At 39.4% G+C, this 15,184-nt stretch overlaps 1 long non-coding RNA gene across 3 annotated transcripts in view; it reads right to left on the minus strand.

Annotated features, from left to right (window-relative positions):
- Positions 1-854: 854 nt before the first annotated feature.
- The window catches only part of LOC309330921, a 118,068-nt gene continuing 103,738 nt past the window's right edge, over positions 855-15,184 (minus strand). For 2 of the 3 annotated variants that reach the window (XR_014151644.1, XR_014151645.1), the window contains 3 exons: positions 12,918-12,952; positions 7,581-7,641; positions 868-957 (listed from right to left, as the gene is read on the minus strand). This is a non-coding gene — a long non-coding RNA (uncharacterized lncRNA). Of the gene's footprint in view, positions 958-7,580; positions 7,642-12,917; positions 12,953-15,184 lie in introns of all 3 variants that reach the window. The other variant, XR_014151643.1, reaches the window with a different exon arrangement.

A 15,184-nucleotide genomic window follows, 5' to 3' on the forward strand; every position in this document is an offset into this window, starting at 1 on the left:
GCATAACTCAATGAAAATGTCAACCCAGTGTATGGCTGCTGTGAAAAAAAGAAGTGAATTTCACATGAGCAGCAGTTATTCAGAATTGGATTGACTGGGGAACTGCCAATATGGTTGTGCCTTTCTACAAATCTGTGGTGCAACGGCACAGGGAATACCGTGTACAGTTCTGGCTATCACATCTCAAAAAGTGCATTGTAAAGGTTGGAAAAGGTGCGACAAAAGAGCAGCCAAAATGATTGTGGGGCTAGAGCAACTCCTTTATGAGGAACGGTCATGCCATCTGGGAGTTTTTTAATTTAGAGAAAAGGTGACAAAACTTTATAGCATTTTGTCTGGTATAGAGAAAGTGATTAGAAACAGGTTTTTATCCCTCTCTGATACCAGAATCCAGAGTTACTCCATATAGCTAACATGTTGGGAAGATCTGAGAAAGATAAAAGTGTGTCCTCCTTGGTAACAGTGTATGATTGAATTATGGAATTCACTATCACAATATGTGGTGATAGCTACCAACCTGGACATCTTTAAAAATGAGTTAGATAAATAAAGGCTATCAGTGGCAACTTGTCAAGATGGCTCTGTGCTATCCCCATGAAAAGGGGCAGCATGCTTCTGGGTACCAGTTGCTGAAGAAACAAACATGGGAGTGGGCTATTACTTCCTGCTTCTGGGCTTTCCATGGACCTTTGTTTGGCCATTAGTCTACCAGGATGCTGGACTAGATAGGCCTTTGATCTGTTCCAGCAGGGGTCTTCTAAGGTTCTTAACTCCTGCTTCAGCTGCATATTCGAAGATACTACAAGCTGCATGCTGGCAACCATACTCCATAGCAATCTGAAGGAGGAAAACATCCTTATCTTTTAGGCAGCAGTATTCTCATCACCGGTGATCTAAGATTCCTAGTTCAACAATTCATCAGAAATGGATATCCTTTTGAAAGCGAGCAGACGAGACCTAAAGAATCAATGGATGCTATAGTTAGCAGCATCTTAGAGAATACTAAGAACTTGCAAGAGCATAGGAAAGCCATTTTACAGTGCATACCCAGCTCAAGTTCCCATCTCTGCAGCAATTGTATGAATGGGACTAGATGCAAAGTAAGACCAGTAGAACACTGGAGCTAGATGTATGGTGCATACACACCATAAATTTAAAGCACTTCCAAAGTACATCCCTATCCTGAGAATCCTGTGAACCGTAGTTTGTTAAAGGTGCTTGGAATTGTAGTTCAGTGAGGGGTAAACTACAGGTAAGAGGATTCTGGAGGAGGTGCTTTGAATGTCTAGAATGTATACAGCCTAATAGTGTGTCCCTCCCATTCCATGGGAAAAGGTTTCTAATCTAGCCATCATCCTGACAGATGCTCTAAGTGCAAAGGGGTTTGGTACTGTGTAGAGCATCTGCATCAGGAAGGGGGACATTCAAGGAAGGCCTGTACCAAGTGACTTTGAATGTATAGATCATCTCTAATATGAAGACAGCTAGGCTTCAGAATCTTATGAAGTAATTTCAATGTTAAGCCTGCTGTATAATACAGCTCATGCTTCTGCACAAGCTTCATTAACTGAATGAGAGCTGCTCTTGAGTAATTCCTCTTTATTTCAAAGGGGTTTGTGCGCAACATTTCCTAGATACGTTCTACTGCTGGTTTCCCAAGTTCTCTTTTCTGTCAACATGCATTGGAAGAAGGTTTTGCTCACTCAAGCTGGTCCCTTCCTCTCTCTGGGGCTATTAAAGCTTTGCCAGTGGCCATGAGCGAGACCACGGAGTCATTTGGAATGATTGTGAGTGAATACCCAGTTGGCAATTATGCCTAATGCATCTCCTTTTCTGTCGTTCATAGCAGAAAAATCTCTCAAATAAAAAAATTCTTATGCAGGCAAGGTGCGAAAAGCACGAGGCTTAATAAAGTAGATGAAACATTTATGAAGGAAGAAAATTCCCTCATGCCGGCCCAAGGAACGTTTCTCTTTGCATATGGGGCATGATGAATATATTTCATTTCAAAAATAAGAAAATTACTATTAATTGAGCAAGCATTACTGTAAAAGAGATGTGAATTATGAGAGCAAATTGTCAAAATGCAAGAAGCCCGGAGCTCATAGGGGCTCTCTTACTGAAAAGCAAAAGCCCTTTCGAAACAAACTCAGGAAGAAACCTGTCCTTCCATATGAAAATCCACAGAGGTTCTGGCTCACTGTCTCCCCACCAGCAGCTTTCCAGCACTCAGTCCTAAGCATGTCTATCCAGCAGTGCCATTAAGCTCAATGGAGCATGTGCCCAAAGAAGTGTGCAGAGTCTGTGCCCCGCTCCCAGTATTGCTGAACCTTGGCTGCCATCACCTCTGAGCTATAGTCAAGGTCCATTGACATCTGGAAAGGCACAAGGTATTCAGCAGGGGTGCATAGGACTACAACTGTAGGAACCAATCCAAAATCCTCTATCACCAGACTGGCAGGGCTTGATGAATTGCAAAACCACCAATAAATCCACAGCTCTTTCACACACAGCAGGCAGGGGGGGAGGGGAGGGGAGGCAGATCACTGCACCCAGACCCTTCAAATGTCCCAATTTTCCAAGGACGGTCCTGGATTGACAGAAGCCATCCCAGTTTCTGATTTGATCCCAGAATGTCCCACTTTACCTTAGGACATCCCTATTTCATCGGAGGGTATGCAGTTATGGAACTCCCGAGACAAGGGGATAAGTAACTATACAACCTTTAGAACACATCTGTAGGCAGACCTGCATAGGGAAGTTTTTAAAAATGTAATGTTTTATTATGTTTTTATATATGTTGCAAGCCGCCCAGAGAGGCTGGAGCAACACAGTCAGATGGGTGGTGTATACATATTATTATTATTATTATTATTATTATTATTATTATTATTAAATAGGACATCTCTATTTCCATTGGAGAAATAAGGGAAGGTATGCTACACCAGCCTGAAGCATGTGATAGCAAAATTTTCCATTGTACATTGTTGTGAGTTTGGGTGGAGGGGCTGTATGCCTGAGTGCCTTCTAATTCCTGGATCCAACAAGGATTCAATTGCTGGAATAGCCACGCAAGTTCTTGGTAATGGCCTAAGTATGGATCATTAAGGTAACAAAGGAAGTGGCTCTGTGCCAACGGGCCAATGGTTGGGCCCCGCTCCCTCAAGTGTCTGGTAGATAGAAAGACAAAAGCCAGAGTTGCAGTCTGTGAGCTAGGAACTAGAAGCGAGCTAGGCAGCTGAGAGACAGAGCCATGCTTGATTTCTGCTGGAATCCAAGGCTGCAGCTATTGGAGAAGTAAAACCTCCCTAGGGTGTTGATGCTGTGAGCCCCTCCATTGTAGGCTCAGGTTGTATATATTAGCAAATAAATAATATATTATAAAGACACCACAGTCGCCAGTGTCCCTTATTCTGAGGAAATAAAACCCTGCGTAAGTGCCTGGAACCCCTGGAATCAGATGTGCCACCTTGCCCCTGCGACAGCTAGTGCCCAGGGCATGTGTGCATGTGTGATGTCAGCACACCCATGAGGATACATTGTGGGGGCATGCCGCAATGGAAATCGGGGGGGACAGCCCCTTCATTTAGAAATTTGTGGGTGCTAGGGCACCCAGGGCCCTGCATAGTTGGCACCCATGCCTAGAATCTCGCAGTCAGAGATAGGAGAGGTTATATTAAGGTTATAATCGTGCATGCAACTATCTGAAAGCAAGTCCAGTTTAACCCAACAGGACATGCTTGAGAATCATAGATCCTAAAATGAATACAAAATCCTTCTCATAGCCACCATCACTTTGGAGTATAGAAATTTTCATTATTTGATTATACACAACCAAAGGTAATTACTGATAATACTTCCTCATTTCTTTAGCAACTTTCTGCATTCAAAATGATTTATAACTCTCTTCTCATTTATGCCCATGAAATTGATGATTAAAGTAAAATGGTTAATGAAATTCAGAGTGACAATTTTGCTATGAACAACATTGCACAGAAGCAGTGTTTACATAGTGCTAACCCATGGTATTTACTGATTATAGATTCATGGCTCTGTAAACATGTGTCACACCCTTATGAATTAACAGAGTTCACTGAACTTTGTAGGACATGATAATGCATAATGATTTGGCCTTTGTCCTACCCACCATTAGTTATTCTGCTAACGTATATATTAAAATTAAACTAATTCTGAAGTAAATATACCATTAAACTAAAGCAATTAAGGTGATTCTAGTCAACCTTATGCACTTTCTCGTTAAAAAAAATAAAATCTTATCACTAAAGTTATAAGCGTGTTATTTCGACTCAGACATGAAAGCAATTTGTGGTTTTCCTAACTGTTCCCATCCATGAATCTTTTTTAATACAAATCTGACTCAGAACCTACCAGCATTGAATAGAAAAAGGTGTATAAGTATACTCTGTGTATAACACAAACTTTAAAACACCACAGCATTGAATCCAAATGGCTAAGCTGTCAGTTCAGATGCTAGGGAAATCTTATATTGCTGGAATGGTCTAAAAGCAGAACACTTCACCAATACAAGCTACGCTGACGTGAAAAATGCAGAATCCATTCAGAGAAATGTTTTTTGTTTTTTTCAGCACCACATATTTGCCAAAATACTGTAAGTATTAAGGTGGGGTTTTTTATGAAAAATGAAGAAGTCATCTGAACATAATTGCACAGCATATAGAATCATTGTTTTATTAATGTATTTAAATATATGTATTCTGGGTAGAATATTGGACTTTGGAAATCTAGGTTTAAAATTTAAATTCACCTATGGAGCTCTGTGGAAAACAATGTGAATCTCACTGAATTTCCTAGAAAAAAGGCACGCAAATATGGCAAATATAAAATATATATATCAATTCAGGAAAGTTTCTTCAAGGATCCAAGAAGATGGAGACAAGTGTTCACGGCGAGGTAAGCATTTATTATAATGACTTTACTGTAAACAAGTTTGCCTGAACAAGTTTAGCTTGCAGAGAGTTCTAGAAAAACAAGGAGTGGGCTGCTAAACATTACAGAAGGATGTTTTAAGCAAGATACAGTTATCTATATTATTATATATTTTACAATGATGCTGTAAGAGATTAGGCATATGCCACAAGCAATCTGCTGAGGGGAAAAAATATCATAAAAGCATCTTGATAAGCTTTGTGTCCATCAGAGGAAACAGATATACAACTATTATTTTCTAGCTTATGCTTTCATAATTAGTGGTAGTTATATTAAATCAAGAAGGAAAGAAACACTCTCATACTTCTTTTTCTCTGATATGGCATGGGCTTGTCTTTCTTTGCAGGCAGACTCCTCAAAACTCTGAAGTAAGTTAGGAGACAAGATCAAACAGGCAGACAGTCATGGAGTGATCCTGAACTTGTAACTCTGTAGCTACATTAGAGAGAGACTTAGGGCTGTTTCAAACAATTACATAAAATCAACATTATTAGCAACAACATAATTACCAGTACAATATTCCTATTATTTCTGTCAAGTGAACACACTTATAGAATAAAATCCAGGACAATCAACAAGACCATGAAATATGCAACACATGAATGATTTAGTATTTAAATTGCTGTACGAGAAAAAAAGAAAAGGAGAGACTCTAAATGTAAATTCTGGATGAATCACATAGATGTGAGGAAAAACAAATCATTTATTTTCTGACTGGAGAATGTAATTTGCTTTCAGAGTACTGTGCTGGGTGTCTTATTTTACATTCTACTTTACAAACCACTGAAGGATTAATTGGTATGTCTCTCAATGCCCTGTCTCCTAGAGGTGTAAGTTCCAGTGTTAAAAACCACAGTAATCTCCAATTTCCCCTTCTGTGCTGTGTTCTTTTAGAAATATAGACAAGGTAGTCAAAATTAGCCACTGGAGCATATTAAACAATGAACCACCATAATTAGATCACAAATGAAAAACCTCATTCCTCATAAAGCTCAAATGAGGGGAAAGTGTGAATGGTGTGACTCAGATGCTTTCATTGCCAAAATTAATTCTATTAAATCATTTACTCATTTTGAAAAAAGCAATAACTGGAAGAGCTGTGACCTTTTGTGATTGTAATTTTTAAAGTTTCCTTTTTGTTCTAACTAGGGCAGCCACGGAATTCAACATCTTGGGCCCGATTCAAATTTTTTTCTCTGATCAATAGTGATCCGTTTGTAGACACAGGAGATTGTGCATTGATTGTGCCCTTATTTTCCTCCCTTCCTGAATGCATGAGGGCAATTCAAATCATGAAGGAACAATCTGGGGCATAGCACAATCTGAAAAACTTTTTATTCATTTGTTTGTTTGTTTATTAAATTTATATACTGCCCTAGGGCAGCAAACAAGTGACAAAACAATAAAAACAATTTCAGTGCAGATGCAGATTGGGAAAGAGCTCTACTTAAAAGACTGGCTGAAAGAGGAAAATATTCAGTATGTACTGAAAAGACGGCAGATACGGTGCCAAATATTTAATGGAAGGAATTCCAAATGGTAGGTGCCATGAACAGACATCCTGATAAGATGGTATCTGCAGGAGGCTCTCACCTACAGTGTGCAGATATCAATTGGATATACGGTATAAGGGCTGAGGCAATCTTTTGTGTAAACAACAGGACAAGTTGCACCCTTTCCACTAGTACATGTGAGGATTTCCCTCCATTTCTCCTGCTGGGAAGATAATCAAAGTGCTGCCAGATCTGATCACTTGTCCGGGGATTGAGAAGATTGAACCCAGGCAATTTTTGTTCTCTTACAACCATCAGAAACCGAATCGAAAGTGCCATCATTTGTTCAGCAAAGGGAGCATTTCTGGATAAGAGCCATTATGCTTTTACAGGCATGACAATGAGATGTTGTTAGAAAGTCTGGCCTGCTGACAGAGAATGTTTGGTATGACCAGTTTCAGGGCTTGTTGTGGGAAGTGTTGCTTGGTACATGAAGGCAGAGAAAGATTAAAGGACTGAAGACTGGGATTTTTCCTGAGCTGGCTTTCAGAAAGAACAATAATTTAAAAATAAAATAAAATCTGAAGGTCAACTCTTACTGATATATATAGAGTATATTTAGGTTGCCAATTCCAAATAATAATGATACAGAGGGTCTGGCCAAATAAAATCATGTTGCTCCACAGAGTGAATCTGTTGACTGTTGTCCTCACTGACTGAAAATTGGCCATCAAAATCTGGTCAGAAAAAGGTTGGGGCAATAGACTGAAGCCTTTATTGACTAAGCAAACAACTCCTGTTACATTTTAGTGAGATGCATTGGAGGGTATAAAGGTTGCAGACAAAGATCACAGAGTACAGACAAAAGCAAAAAAAGATTAATGAGCTGCCAGCTCTAACAGTGTATCTCCGTAATGACCCCATAGGTGCACCATTTGATGCAAATCAGTGTAATTTTGGAGGATGGACTTCTCATTTATCACACATGACTAAATAAGGAGATTCACTCTAATTAGAATACAATACAGGTCATCTAATGGCAGAATGATACCTGACAGGAAATGCAAGACTGACAGCAAAACTTCCTTCTCCCACTAAGAAATTTGTAATACAACTTACCTCCTGCCCTCATATTATTACAGTGAAGGTTCTATCTGCTTAAATCAACCTCAGAGTAGATCTACAGAAATTAAATGATATGTCCACTGATTCAGGGAGTGTACCCTAAAGATGACCTAGCCAGATACAACACTGAGAGAAGATATGATTGCCATCTTCAAATATCTAAAGTGCTATCACATGGAAGATGGAACAAGCTTGTTTTTTCCTGCTCTGGAGGATAGGACCCATACTAATGGAGTCAAGTTACAAGAAAGGAGATTCCAACTAAACATCAGGAAGAACTTTCTGACAGTAAGAGCTGTTTGACAGTGGAAGAGACTCCCATGAGAGGTGGTGGACTCTCCTTCCTTGGAGGCTTGCAAGCAGAGGTTGAATGGCCATCTGCCATGGATGGATGGACTATTTAATTATTGGGGAACCTTCTAGCTCTACAATTCTATGATTACATGTTTTAAAACTGAATTTATCAAATTCTCACTATGTGAACCGAAGCACTTATTTGAACCTATCCAAATTTTGTGATGCAGTTCTTCAACCAGTATGACATAACCATACTAGTTAGTAGCATAGTTATCCAGAATAAAATATGCAATTCTATCTTTCAAAAGCCCACTTGCTGTCATTCTCTCTCTTTGCTTGACTCTTGTGAATCAAAATACAGTGGTGCCCCGCAAGACGAATGCCTCGCAAGACGGAAAACTCGCTAGACGAAAGTTTTCCGTTTTGGAGGTGCTTCGCAAAACGAATTTCCTATGGGCTTGCTTCGCAAGACGAAAATGTCTTGCGAGTTCCTGCAGGGGTTTTTTCCTCCCCCCCCCCTTTTTCTAAGCCGCTTATCCACTTAGCCGCTTAGCCGATAAGCCGCTAAAAGCCGCTAAACCGCTAATAGCGCTAAGCCGCTAAGCCGTCAATGGGCTTGCTTCGCAAGACGAAAAAACCGCTAGACGAAGAGACTCGCGGAACGGATTCTTTTCGTCTTGCGAGGCACCACTGTACAGCTATCTTTGGAATTTGCACTACACAAATACTGTATTTACAAAAAATGCATTATAGTGGAGGGAAGGCTTGTAAAAAGGTGTGTATTACTCAAAACAGCATACAAAATTTGTTGGGTTTTTTGTGGGGGGTTTTTTATATGTAAGCCATCTTGAGTCCTGTTGGTGGCAAAGTGTGGAATGAATGAATGAATGAATGAATAACTTATTATGAGTTCACACTAAAATGCGAATGAATTTTCATAAGGATTTTCTCAATTGCTATAGAAATGTGGGGAAACTGAATTTACAATTAGAAAAATGAGAAAGTGAAAGAAGCAAAACTGACAGATTGTTCACTCGCTAGCTGCCAGCAATGTGACACTATTTGACACGATTTCTGCACTTCTGTTAAGAGCTTGGTGTATGTGTTTGAGACGGACTCTCATTCTGCCCCTCAAGTTCACATATAAAGAAGAATATTATGAAAGCAAAAGAATAGCAACATGAGCTAGTCATGCAAAACATTTTTTCATAATTTCTGTTATTAAAATCTTTACCTCCCGGTACTAAAGCAGGAGGCAATATTGGAAGGATTAATGGATTTTTACTACATTTCGAAGTAATAGTTCTGTAATGAAAATAATACAAGAACATTAACATGGTAGAATTCATAATCTAACATTATTGCTGCAAACCTGCAAAAATAGCAGATAACAATTAGCTGCTAGCATTTGGAGCATGACAGCAAAAAACAGACAAAATGAAAAAAGTATGGGGAACAAAATGGAAGTGCTCTGGCAACTATTTCATTTCCTTGATTGGTTAGTATGGTGGTCAAAATTACCTCAGACCCTAATTTAACAGACAAACCAAATTTCCTCAAACCTTAACAGTGATTTATGTGAGGCTGCTGTTAACAAATGATCATTTGAATCATACACATTAAATGACTTATTCTAATTCACACAGAGAAAAGGGGAAATATATGCCTATATTCTATTCATCTATTTTCTAGTGAGAGATTATCTGATGATGTAACATGACATCATGTCATATAAAGAAACTTCTTCATGATACCAACCATTTAGAATGCCATATTTTAGCACATTTCATGTGGTCCTTATGCCACAAAACGTGCATTTTCAACTTGTGGACATGGAAATTGTCATGTTCTTCACTTTTTCCACACTTTAACTCTTCCATGCTATTTGGTATTGAAACGATAAGTGATAGCCTGAAGAGATTTTGACAGAGAACCCCCTGAAGGGATGTGCTGAACATAACACACCTCAGCACCTCTCCCACTATTGATGGCTATTGTCACTAGGCTACAGGCAACATGAATCTCAGTTAATCGGGTTAGGAATGACTGTAAACAAAAGAAGCCATGGAAAATAAATCTTTGTTATGGAAGTCAGCACAGGATTCTTGTGCGACAAATGCAGTGCCTAGTTGGGAAAGAAAACTAAATCCACTAAATATATTCAACATCTTTATCAACGACTTGGATGATGGACTCAAGGGCATCCTGATCAAATTTGCAGATGACACCAAACTGGGAGGGGTGGCTAACACCCCAGAGGACAGGATCACACTTCAAAACGACCTTGACAGATTAGAGAACTGGGCCAAAACAAACAAGATGAATTTTAATAGGGAGAAATGTAAAGTATTGCACTTGGGCAAAAAAAATGAGAGGCACAAATACAAGATGGGTGACACCTGGCTTGAGAGCAGTACAAGTGAAAAGGATCTAGGAGTCTTGGTTGACCACAAACTTGACATGAGCCAACAGTGTGACGCGGCAGCTAAAAAAGCCAATGCAATTCTGGGCTGCATCAATAGGAGTATTGCATCTAGATCAAGGGAAGTAATAGTGCCACTGTATTCTGCTCTGGTCAGACCTCACCTGGAGTACTGTGTCCAGTTCTGGGCACCACAGTTCAAGAAGGACACTGACAAACTGGAACGTGTCCAGAGGAGGGCAACCAAAATGGTCAAAGACCTGGAAACGATGCCTTATGAAGAACGGCTAAGGGAGCTGGGCATGTTTAGCCTGGAGAAGAGGAGGTTAAGGGGTGATATGATAGCCATGTTCAAATATATAAAAGGATGTCACATAGAGGAGGGAGAAAGGTTGTTTTCTGCTGCTCCAGAGAAGCGGACACGGAGCAATGGTTCCAAACTACAAGAAAAAAGATTCCACCTAAACATTAGGAAGAACTTCCTGACAGTAAGAGCTGTTTGACAGTGGAATTTGCTGCCAAGGAGTGTGGTGGAGTCTCCTTCTTTGGAGGTCTTTAAGCAGAGGCTTGACAACCATATGTCAGGAGTGCTCTGATGGTGTTTCCTGCTTGGCAGGGGGTTGGACTCGATGGCCCTTGTGGTCTCTTCCAACTCTATGATTCTATGATTCTATATGTGTGTGTGTGTGTGTGTGTGTGTGTGTGCGCGCGCGCATGTATCACTACATACATATTTATTGTTATTTAACCTTGCAGAGTTCAGTAAAGAATCACTTTATAAAAGACTGTCCATAAGAAATTAGATACTTTAGACAGGAGCACTTTTAAGGCACTTAAAAGACTCAAAGCACAGGCCCATGTCACAAATTTGCACAAAGTTTATACATGCTCATGTGTGTATAGGCTGCTGAGCAAATTAAAATGGATCATAGAATTATAGAACTGTAGAGTTAGAAGGGATCCCAAGGGTCATCTAGTCTAGGAATCTCAACTAAAGCATCCATGACAGATCCTCTGCTTACCAGCTGCCATATAAGCAAAGTTTTAAAGATTAAATTTTAAAATAAGAGACAATGTGGGACAGGAAATCTGTAGCCCTGGGCAAGAGGCCCAGGCCTTATCCATCATTTCCTCCAGGGGCAACCCCCTAGCAATGCACCAGTAGTATAATAAAAGGGAAAGAGTAGATATTTTAATTGAGTCCGATATACAAATTTAGATTTTCTCATACAGAACCATGTGACCCTTCCTGAACAGGACGTACTGTACACCATAAAAAGGAGACCAACCCTGCAATACTACATGCTTACTAAGAAGTAAATTGCTCAGAGGTATATAAATTTTGTGAATATTAATAAATAAATGTCCAATGAGATTTACGCCCAGGTAAGTGTACATAGGATTGCAGCCTAAAGTTTTTTAGAGTGATGATAGCCATGTAGCCTTCATTTATTTATTTTAAAATATCCATATGCCATTTTTCTGGACAAAGTTTGTTGAAGTTTCCTTACAACAATAAGAAAATAAAAACAGAATATCAAGAACAAAGTTATATTTGAGCCTGCATCCAAGAGCTGTACTGGGAGGAAGCTCTAAAGCATGGAGCCACCACAGAAAACGTCTTCTCTCTCTTCAACTCCCACCTCTCAGACTCAGGAGATGGATGACCAAAAGGGCTTCAGGCAGGATGGCACAGGTATACCTGGCCCATCAGTTGGTTCAGCTCCAAATCATCAGTCCAGTAATATTTTTTCTAAAAGTCTATACAGAACCAATCCTTAAAAATTGCTCTGATGACTGACTTTGGAGGTAGTTTCCATGTTTTGTTTTTGTTTTAATAGCACAATTACTGTGCAGCTACTGAATGTCGTATTAGATCCCAACCAATTTCTTTAAGGTTATTTTTACTCATACTTTCATCATTACATTGTTTAACAGTTTTGGAAACTTTGTCTTTTCTGGTGTGTCCCTGAACAGTATTTTCAGATGCAAATTGGATTATGGATGGGTGCTTAAATATGTCCCACCTTTCATTCCTAGCAGTACATGACGACACTTCTGCTCATGTGCATTTTTGCCAATTCCTCTTTATATATTATTGTTATTGTTATTGCATATTTATTTGTATCCCCACCCTTTCCCCTGACAGGAACTTAAGGCAGCTTACAGATAAAATATGAAAGAGCATGACACCAGTCCTTTCATCAAAAGCAGTCAGTTCCCAAAAGCCTTTTGGAATAAGGTCTTCACCTGCCAGCAGAAGGACAACAAGGAGAGAGCCATTCTGACTTCTCTAGTATTTTATGACTCATACAATAGACTATGCTTCTATTTGAAAGGAACTCCATTAGGTCTTCAGGTGCAGATTCTTCAAAACTACTGAAGCAGCTGTAGAAGTTTCACCCTTTTTTTGAAAACCAAGCAAACCATTTGTGTTCACTATTATTAACCTTGAGTTTAGAGCCCCTGTCTTCCAAATATTGCAGCCACAGAGTGCTGAGTCTCGTTTTCAAGCTCTTAATTTGACTTTCGGACAAAACTGAGTTTTTAATTTTCCGCCTCAATAGTTCATTTGCTGGTACGGAGAAGAGAAATGGGCTTTGAAAACGCACCTTCAATTTTCTAGATGATCAAAGAAGTGTGGCCCCTGCAACAAAATGCACAATGTATTATTTGGGTGTGCACATGTATGTGTGTGTTTGAGTTATCCAAGCCTGTAGCTGAAAGGGCTGAAACACAAAAATCAGCATTGCAAGGGGGAGTCCCTGATCTACTTTGGGGCTTGCCTTAGGTGCAACATTTATTTAAGGTTTCGTTTTTACATTTGAAAATGCAGCCAATTTTTATGCAAGAGAACAAAACACGGGACCTCCGTTTGTGATGGATTTGGCTGAGGAGGGTACATAAAGGAGCAATTTAAGCAAATTGGCCTTTGCTGCAGTCTGAGAATGATAGTGGATTTTTGACTGGGAATCCCAATGGGCCTCAGCTCTTTCTCTGACCTACAATATCAATAATGGATTACATGGCAGGGTTGCTGTAGACTAATCTCTCTCAGTGTATCCCCTCAACCTGCAATTGGCAGGGAAGTCTTATCCATAAGGGCATATGGGCAACTTGCCTCACCAAGTCAGGCTCCCCTACAGGCCCTCCCCCCCCCATATGACACTTTATCTGCTTCTACTCTTGAGGTTGCTCTGGCTATCAACCACCTCCTTAGTTCAGAGTTTCCCAAAGTGGTCAATATTGACCCGCTGGGGTTGATGGGACTGTGCAGGGACTGAACAAAGATTTGGAAATTAAAAGGGAGTCAAAAGGGCCTGGGGTAGAAAAGAAATTTATGATTAGTACAAAGTATAGAAATTTATATAGTACAAAGAATTGAATTAAGAACTATGAGACTTAGAAATAAAGGACATGGTCATTTGCAGAGCATTATCTCCCTTGCCAAAGTATTTTATAAAATGATTCCACAATACAACAGTATTCTCAGACCATGCTGCTTCCTTTAAAAAAATGAAAACTGTATATAGGTGCAGTTTCACTTTTTAAACAATTACTTTTTTACAGTTTCAAAAGAATAATTCTGACATCCCTGCTTCCCTCCCTCAAAGATATAAAAGCAAGCTGCCTTTTCCAAGGAGCTTTTAAGAAAGCTTTGGAGCTAGGCTTCTGAACTGCAATCCCTGCCCCCACTCCTTGCTGCTTTACAAGGTTGCTATTTTAAGAAGTTCTCAAAACCATATTTCAAAAAATATGAGATTCTACTTAGTAATAGTACAACAGTTGCTTCCGGTGGTGCACCATCAATGATTGGCAGGTACAGTAGATTTTCAGCTTTTCTGAAGAAGAGTGATGTGCACACTGTACATTGTTTCCTGCATAGACAGCATCTTGTTGCAAAAAAACAAACCAAAACCTTCAGCAGAGAACTTCAAAAAGTTTTGAAAGTGCATATCAAATCAATCAACAAGATGTTTCTATATTTTTAGCTGTTCCTATATTATCTGTAAGCCACAGTGAGTGCCTAACGGAGGAAAAGGCAGAGTATAAATAAATATATAACATATATAACAATATATATAATATTGAGAAACTAATTTCATTACAAAAATAAAAACTCATTGCACATTGATTCTGCATTAATCTACAGTGTGACCGTTTTGGTTCTCTCCATTTCTCTCTTTTATTTCAATCTGAAATTCAGTTCTCCACATTTCTACAGCAATTTGTAATTTTAAAAAAATCCCTCATGAAAATTCATCAGCATTTTAGTGCAAATTTCTCCAATTTTTGCACGCATTTTTGACTAATATGCACAATTTTGCAAGCATGACAGCTGAATACTCCTGCACTGCAGAGTGTTGGACAAGATGAACTTCCGAGTCCCATCCAACTCTATGATTCTGTGATTCTATAAACATGATTTGGCTGGGGAGCTGCATAGGAAATTTGGGAAATTTCAAAGTATGGCAGTGTTTGGGTTTGTTAAATGTGGACTGAATTAAATTTATTTCCCACCCCTACCTCTAGCTTGCCCTGCTGTGTAGCAGGTGGTGTGCTGTTGTGCTGAAGGAAACATCTTCTTATCAAAGTTAGTAGAAGTTCTGTAATGCTAACCAACCATTGCTACACCCAAAGCTTCTCAGACTAGGAGAAGAGAGAGAAGCTTAGCATAACATACTAAGGGAGTGTGTTCATCTGCGTCCTCAATTGCTGGAAACAAAATCAATGCCTCTCTCATCTTGCCCACTCCATAGATTCCAGGAGGCATATCATTCTGTTCCCTGTGCAGTATAAGCTTTATAAGCAATGCACATTTTATGGAATAGAGATAAGGATAATTGGCCACAATAGCACAGATTTGAGAAAATATAAA

Source organism: Podarcis erhardii (assembly GCF_964252035.2).
Source record: "Podarcis erhardii genome assembly, chromosome: 1".
In the NCBI taxonomy this organism is placed as follows: Eukaryota; Metazoa; Chordata; class Lepidosauria; order Squamata; family Lacertidae; genus Podarcis; species Podarcis erhardii.